The sequence below is a fragment of the Ornithorhynchus anatinus genome, chromosome 4, assembly GCF_004115215.2.
Source record: "Ornithorhynchus anatinus isolate Pmale09 chromosome 4, mOrnAna1.pri.v4, whole genome shotgun sequence".
Taxonomy (NCBI): domain Eukaryota; kingdom Metazoa; phylum Chordata; class Mammalia; order Monotremata; family Ornithorhynchidae; genus Ornithorhynchus; species Ornithorhynchus anatinus.
This window is the reverse complement of record NC_041731.1, coordinates 88,412,318-88,420,780: the sequence shown is the minus strand read 5'-3', so window position 1 is coordinate 88,420,780 and position 8,463 is coordinate 88,412,318. Positions and strand designations below refer to the sequence as shown.

At 45.4% G+C, this 8,463-nt stretch overlaps 1 non-coding gene across 1 annotated transcript; it reads left to right on the top strand.

The window, feature by feature from the left end:
- The first annotated feature begins 7,090 nt into the window (after positions 1-7,090).
- Positions 7,091-7,228, top strand: LOC114811396. The gene has a single exon (XR_003759100.1). It is a non-coding gene; the product is annotated as a small nucleolar RNA SNORA7 (small nucleolar RNA).
- The last annotated feature ends 1,235 nt before the right edge of the window (positions 7,229-8,463 follow it).

Genomic DNA, 8,463 nt, shown 5'->3' with positions numbered 1-8,463 from the left:
TGAGGCCAAACCAGAATTAGAATCCAGGTCCTTCTGACTCCCAGGTTTGTGCTCTATCCACTAGGCCATGCTGGACATAGCCTTAGGTGACCATGAAGAAACATTTGGGGTCAGGACAGGTGTTCATTTTCAGAACTACCAGCAATACTGAAACTCAGTTGGAATTCCTTCGTCTTCTAAATCCACCAGACACAGTTCTTTCCATCTTCAAAACCCCTCTAAAGCCCTAATGACACCTTCCCCCATTCTCCGATTAATTTCCAACATTTCAAATTTCCTCAAACAGTCATCTTTAGCATTCCTATATTTCATTATATCATCAGCACTTGTGAACAAATGACTATTCGACTGTATATTTATTAATCCATTTCATCTTGACATATTTTACTACTTCCTTTTTATACATAGTTTTTCAGCCTCCCACCGATTGTAAATCATTTTATCTTCTCGATTGTAAGGTCTGCTACTGGATTGTAAATCTTTTGAGGGCGGAGAATGTGTGCTTTGCTTCTGTTGCTCTCTCTCTCTCAACAACTTAGTACAGTGTTTTGTGTTATAGTTCGACCTCCTTGGCCTCTCCAGTCCTTGGTAGCCAAGGAAACCCACTCCCAAGTATTGGTGCTGCAGCTCTTGCTGTCTGTAGTAACACAATGATCTGGATAACCCATATAAGCAAGCAAAGACTTTTATTGCTGTGGTCCCTCACTTTGGCTTCACTCTGAAGGGACTGTCCTCTCCAAACCAATTTGATAGTAGGTGAGAAGACTCAAGGGTTTCCATTTAGGGTCCCTGTGCCCCCTCCCATTTCATTGTTTCTTGTCCTCCTCGTGGGATCCTTGCAACTTGACCTCCCTTCTTTTCTTTGGGTGGTCAGCATCTTGTCCTCAACTGCTGGTTTTCCTCTGGTCCACCTGACATTGCAGATCTTATACCTAGTCTTCTGCATCTTGTTTGCATTCTTGAAAATTTCCACTGGGCCTTCTGCCTTACAGCAGCATGGGTGTAGTGGACAGAGCACAGGCCTGGGAGTCAAAAGCTCATGGACTCGAGCCCTGGCTCTGCCACCTGTTTGCCATGTGACCTTGGACAAGTGACTTCACTTCTCTGGGCCTCAGTTATCTGTAAAATGGGGATTGAGAATGTGAGCCCCACGTGAGACAGGGACTGTGTCCAACCTGATTTTCTTGTTTCCACCCCAGCGCTTAGTACAGTTTCTGGCACAAAGTAAGCACTTAAATACCAATATTATTATTATTATCTTTTTTACAAACTGGTCTTTGACTTTACATTCTATAGCCCAAAGGTGACATCTTTCTTCACTAATCCCTCTCTTTCCCTTTCTTTGAAGCCCAAATCATCTACCACCAACTCAAATTATTTGTCATAGCCATCTACTATTTGTCAGACTCCACCTCCAACCTTTTCAACTACTTTGATAGCTTTTTCATGTTTCTTCTCTCTTTCACCATCCCTACTTTGAACCTTGGGGACTTCAATATGGATCTTCCCAATAATCTGACTGCCCACTTTCTCTTGTTTCTCAACTCTGTTGACCTCTTGCCCCACTCCACCTCACCCACTAGGACACACACTCAATCTCATCATCATTAGAGTGTCAATAATAATAATAAAAACTGTGGTATTTAGTGCTCATTATGTGCCAAGCACTATACTAAGCACTGGGGTGGATACAAGCGAACCAGGTTGGACAGAGTCTCTGTTCCATGTGGGACTCACAGTCTCAATCCCCATTTTACAGATGAGGTGAGGTACTGAGAACTAAAGTGACTTGCCCAACCAAAGTCACATAGCAGACATGTGATGGAGCTGGGGTTAGAACCCACGACCTTCTATCTCCCAAGCCTGTACTCTATCCACTATGCCATGCTGCTTCTCATGGGCCAGTGATATTGCTGGCCCATTCCCTCTGGGCGGATGCTTTAATGACTTGCTATTCACGGCTTAGAACTTGTGGATTTCCACCTAGCTGGAAACTACTGAGTCATCCCCCAACTAGAGTAACTTGCCACAGCGCACTGTGTCTACAGATCAGCTGCTGCAGCTCTGGACTTTCTTTCTCTCATGCCCTAGCCCCACCATGGGCCTTCAATCCCCTCCCTCTGATCTCCCCTCTCCTGTCCCCGACACCCAGCACCTCCTCATTCCTTCTCCAAAGGCCGGCCCTCCTCAGTGCACTCCCTTCCAACTTCTCCTCTCCCCTTTGCCACTCCCACCCTTCTCCCCCACTCCATCCCTGTCATCTTGTCCAAGACCACCTCTCATCTCCAACCACCCCCACTGGCCCCCACCAGCTTACCCTGATTCGGTACCTTCCTACCCTCGCACCATCCCCATCTCACAGCTTCAGCCAAGTGTGGCCTGTGAAACACCCCACTCCATCCTAGGGAAGCTTCCCTCCATTATTGACCTGTTCCTGACCCAATCACTGCTCCTCCTCACTATCGCTAAAACCTGGCTGTCCCCAGCTGACACAGTCTCCCCTGATGCTCTTTCTAGAGAGGGCCTCATCTTCTCCCACTCCTTCAGACTCACTGGGAAAGGGGGAAGAGTCGGCTTTCTTCTTGCTCTCCAGTGCCGCTTTTGCACCCCCCCCCCCACTTCCTCTATCCCTCTCTTTCCCTTCCGTTGAAGCCCATATCATCCTTCTTTACCACCCACACCAATTACTAGACATGGTCATCTACCACATTCCAGGCCCCACCTCCAGCTTTCTGACCCATTTTGATCCATTTCTCACATTCATTTTGATCCATTTCTCACATTCCTTCTCTCATTATCCATCCCTTCATTGATCTTTGGGGGTGTCAATATTCACACGGATGTCCCTGATGATCCTTCCACTGTCCACCTCCTCTCACTTCTTTACTCCAAAGACCTCCTGTTCTACCCCATCTCACACACTCACCAATTTGGGCACACACTTGATTTTATAATCTCCAATAGTGTTCAATCTCTACCCTCACCAATTCTGAAATTTCTCTTTCTGATCACAATCTTCTGACCTCCTCTCTTTCCCATATGCCCACCACCAGCAAATCTGTTCTTTCCTCTCACAGATACCTCCATTTCTTTGACCCCCCCCTCCAGTATTCTACAGCCATCCTACCCCATTTGGTCTCCATACCCAAATTACCTTCTCCTGATTCACAAATTGACACACTCAATACCACCCTCTCCACTGAACCGAACTCTCTTGCTCTCCTGTCCTTCCTGTAACCTACAACATTGAATCACTGATACAGTACCCTTCTTCTGCTCCTGTGTCTGAGTTGTGAAGCACTGTTGAAGGAAATCCAGACATCTTTCTGATCCTGTCCATCTTATATTCATTCTTATCTGCTTCAATTCAGTCCTCACCACTGTCCGACAACAAGACTTCTCCTTCCTAATTTGCTCTCATACCCACTGACCCCACCAGCTGTTCCAGATATTTAACTCCCTTCTCAAACCTCCTTTTTCCCTGCTCCCACCATCTCTTTTCTATAATGACCTGGCTATATACTTCATCAATAAAATTGAAACCATCAGGCATGATCTCCCTAAAATCTTCCTTCTCTCCAATCCCAGCCACCTCGTCCACCCTCTTCCACTCTCCCTACATTCCCTGCAGTAACTCAAGATTAAATATCTCACCTCCTCTCTAAATAATAATAATAATAATGATGATATTTGATAAGTGCTTACTATATGCCAAACACTGTTCTAAGCGCTGGGGTACTCACAAGGTAATCAGGTTGTCCCACTTGGGGCTCAGTCTTAATCCCCATTTTACAGATGAAGTACCTGAGGCACAGAGAAGTTAAGTGACTTGCCCAAGGTCACACAGCAGACAAGTGGTGGAGCCAGGATTAGAACCCACGTCCTCTGACTCATAAACATGTGATTTTTCCACTAAACCTCACTGCTACTACCCCTTTCACCTGTTTCTGACACATCCCTTCATACTTTTTTAAAATAGTCAGCCTCTCCCTTCTTCCCTCCTGGACTGCCATCTTCAACTGCTCACTTTCTAAATGCTTTTTCCCCACTGCTTTCAAGCATGTTTATATATCCCCTATCCTAAAAAAACCCTCCCTTGACTCCATGACTCCCTCCAGTTATTGCCCCATCTCCCTCCTACTGTTTCTCTATAAACTTTTTGAGAGAGTTGGTAACACCTGTGGTTTCCACTTCCTATCCTCCAACTCTCTTCTAAGATCCCCTCCAATCTGGCTTCTACCCCCTTCACTCCACAAAAACAGACCTATCTAAGGTAACCAATGACCTTCTTCTTGCCACATCTGATGGCTTCTACTCCATCCTAATCCTTTTAGACCTCTCAGGCTCCTTTGACACTAAAGACCACCTCCTTCTCCTTGAAAGGTTTCCCAACCTTAGATTCACTTACACTGTCCTCTCCTGGTTCTCCTCCTATCTCTCCGATTGCTCCTTCTCTATCTCTTTTGCTAGCTCCTCCCCTACCTCCCACCCTCAGACAGTAGGGGTCCTTCAAGGATCAGTTCTAGGTCTCCTTCTATTCTCACACTCCCTTGAAGAACTCTCATTTGCTCCAGTGGATTCAATTACCATCTCTATGCAGATGATTCCCAAATCTACGCCTCCAGCCTGACCTCTCCCTTCCCTGAAATCTCACATTTCCTCCTACTTTCAAGGCACTTCTACTTGGCTGTACCACTGACAGCTCAAATTAAGCATGTTCAAAGCCCCATCCGCCCACTGTCTTTCCCATCACTGTAGACAACACCACTATCCTCCCTTCCTCACAAGCCTGTTACCTTGATGTTGCCCTTGACTCATCTGTCTCATTCCACACACATATTCAGTCACCAAATCCTGTTGGTTCTACCTTCACACATTGCTAAAATCTGTCCTTTCATTTTCATCCGAACTGCTACCATGCTGTTCCAAGCACTTATCCTTGATGCCTTGACTACTGCATAATAATAATAGCAATAATAATAATATTGGTGTTTGTTAAGTGCTTACTATGTGCCAAGCACTGTTCTAAGCACTGGTGTAGATACAAGGTAATCAGGTTATCCCACGTGGGGCACACAGTCTTCATCGCCATTTTACAGATGAGGGAACTAAGGCCCAGAGAAGTTAAGTGACTTGCCCAAGGTCACACAGTTGACAAGTGGAGGAGGCAGGATTAGAATCCACGACCTCTGGCTCTCCATCCCGTGATTTTTCCACTGAGCCATGCTGCTTCTCAGGCCTTCCCCGATTAAGCTCCCTTTCTCCTGGCTCGTTCTCCCTTCTGTGTCATCTCTGCACTTTCAATCTATGACCACTGGACATTTGATATTCTCCCTACCTCCAACCTTATGGCATTTATATACACATCTTTAAATTATATATTAAAATTATTTATATACTCATGTACTCAATGTCTGTCTCCCTCTCTAGACTGCAAGCTCCTTATGTGCAGGAAACATGTCTACTAATTCTGTTGTATTGTACTCTCCCAAGTGATTAGTACAGTTCTCTGCACATAGTAAGCACTCAATAAATATGATTGATTGATTGCCTGATAGAGTTTCTAACAACACCAACTCTGAAATCCTACTCTCTAATCACACTTCTTCATCTGCTTTCACTTCTACCCATCCCTTCCATACAAACTCCCACAGAGATCTTCCATCTCTAGATCCCTTGTGATTTTCCAAAGTCATTATGCCCTATTTATTCTCCATCTCCAACCTACCTTATCTTGATGCATAAATCCACACCCTCAGCTCCGTTCTCTCAACTGAACACAACTCTTTCACTCCCCCACCCCTCTGTCATTCTCTTACTACCAAACCACAGGCCTGGATTTCCTCCACCATACACTTCTTCCGCTCTTATGTCCATGTCTCACAGGTCTACTGGCAGAAAGTCAAATACCAGGCTTTTCTCATCCATTTCAAACTCATCCTCATTGGCTTTAACTCTCCCCCCACCCTTCAGAAACAATACATTTCCACAGTTATTGATTCCCATGCTCATTGCCTGCACCATCATTTTCATATTTTTAACTTCCTCAACCCCCTGTCTCCTCCCTGGTGTCTTGCCCATAATGACTTTTCCACGAAAAAATTGAAACAATCAGGCATGAGCTCCCTAAAAAATCCTCTGCTCTTCTCTAGTCCTACCATGCTTTTTTGGCTCTTCAACACTCCCAAACATCCCATCAATATCACAGAGCAAGAGGCAATCTGTCTCCTTTTGAAATCCATCCCTCCAACTACATCTGCAACCCCCTCCCTTCATAATTTATTAAAACACCTGTCTCCTTTCTTTCTAACTTTTATCAGCTATTCACTCTCCAATAGTTCCTTCCCCACTGCTTTCAAACCTGCTCACACATCCCTTATCCTAAAAAAACCCCTTCCCTTGACTTCATGGGCTCTCTCTAGTTATCATCCCATTTCCCTATTGCCATTCATCTCCAAACTCCTTGAATGAATTGTCTACATCCTCTGCCTCCTCTAGGATTCCTACAATTTCCTCCTTGACCCTCTGCAATCTGGCTTCCGCCTCCTTCAGTCTACAAAAAATGCCCTCTTTAAGGTCACCAATGACCTCCTTCTGGCCAAATCCAATGGCTTCTACTCCATTCTCATCCTCCTTGACCTCTCAGTTGCTCCCAACACAGTGGACCACAAGCTTTTCTTGGAAAAAATATCTAATCTTGGCTTCATTGACACTGTCCTCTACTGGTTCTCCTCCTATCTTTCTGTTTGTTTGTTTTATGGTACTTGTTAAGCGCTTACTATGTGTCAAACACTTTTCTGGCTGCTCATTCTCTTTTGTGGGCGCACTTATCAAAAGAGGCAGTCTCTTTTGTGGGCGCATCCACAGCCTCCCACCTCCTAGCTGTGGGAGTCCTTCAGGGCTCAGTTCTAGGACCCCCTTAGATTTTCCATCTTCCTCAGAGAACTCATTTGGTCCCATGGCTTCAACCACCATGTCTGTGAAGATGATTCCTAAATCTACCCCTCCAGCCATGACCTTTCTCCTCTGCAGTCTCACATTTCCTCCTGCCACCAGGGCATCTCTATGTGGATATCCCCACTGATGCCTCTGCCTCTCAGGATCGCACCTGGAGAGTTTCCAGCATTCTACCAGTCTCAGCTATGGGAAGGAGAGTCAAGCAGAGGCATACCTATTCTATTCCTACCTTGGGCAGTGGCTAGTGAACGGAAGGCAATCTGCTACAAGTCAAAACTCACCTTTGCTGGGCAGCAGCATCAAGGAAGAGAGTCGAGGGTGGAGACTCAGGTTTACTGTGTGGAAGCAGGCAATGGTAAACCACTACCATGTTTTTACGAAGAAACTCTATGGATCTACTATGCATCCACCAGAACGATTGCAGGTGGAGGTAGGGCATTCTGGGAGAGATGTATCCATGGAGTTGCTATGGGATGGAGTTAACTAGCCGGATTAAGACAAGACTGATACCTCACACTTAAAATATCTGAAACAGAACTCAATTTCCTACCCAAATCCTGTCCTCTGCCAGAGTTTCCCATCACTGTAGACAATGCCACTATTCTCTCTGTTTCATAAGCTCATTCCCTGAACATTATTCTCATTCAACCCATTTATCCAGCCTGTCACCAAATCCTATAGTTTTGTTCTACCTTCATGATATCTCTAGAGTCTACCTCATCCTCTCCACCCAAACTGTAATTTTTTTTAGAGTATTTGTTAAGGGTTTACTATATGCCAGCATGGCATGGTGCTTAGGGAATGAGCCTGGGAGGCAGAAGGTCATGGGTTCTAATCCTGATCTGCCACTTGTATGCTGTGTGACCTTGGACAAGTCACTTCACTTCTCTGTGCCTCAGTTACCTTAATCTCTAAAATAGGGATTAAGACTGAGAGACCCACATAGGACGGGATTGTGGCCAACCTGATTTGCTCGTATCCACCCCAGCGCTTAATATAGTGCCTGGCATATAGTAAACTCTGAAAAATACCATTATTATTATTACTAAGTGCTAAGGTAGATACCAAATAATCAGATTGGACATATTCCTTGTCCCGCATGGGGCTCACAGTCTTAATCCCTATTTCACAGATGAAATAACTGAGGTTTAGAGAAGTTAAATGGCTTGCCCAAGGTTACACAGCAACATGTGGTGGAGTGGGGATTAGAACCCAGGTCCTGCGACTCCCAGGTCCATGCTGATTCCACTAGGCCTCACTGTACTCTCCTGATCCAAACATGTATCATAACTCATGTTGTCTACAGACACTCACGCTACACACTGTGTGTGTGCGACTCCCAGGTCCATGCTGATTCCACTAGGCCTCACTGTACTCTCCTGATCCAAACATGTATCATAACTCATGTTGACTACAGACACTCACGCTACAGAGAAGCAGCGTGGCTCAGTGGAAAGAGCATGGGCTTTGGAGTCAGGGCTCATGAGTTCGAATCCCAGCTCTGCC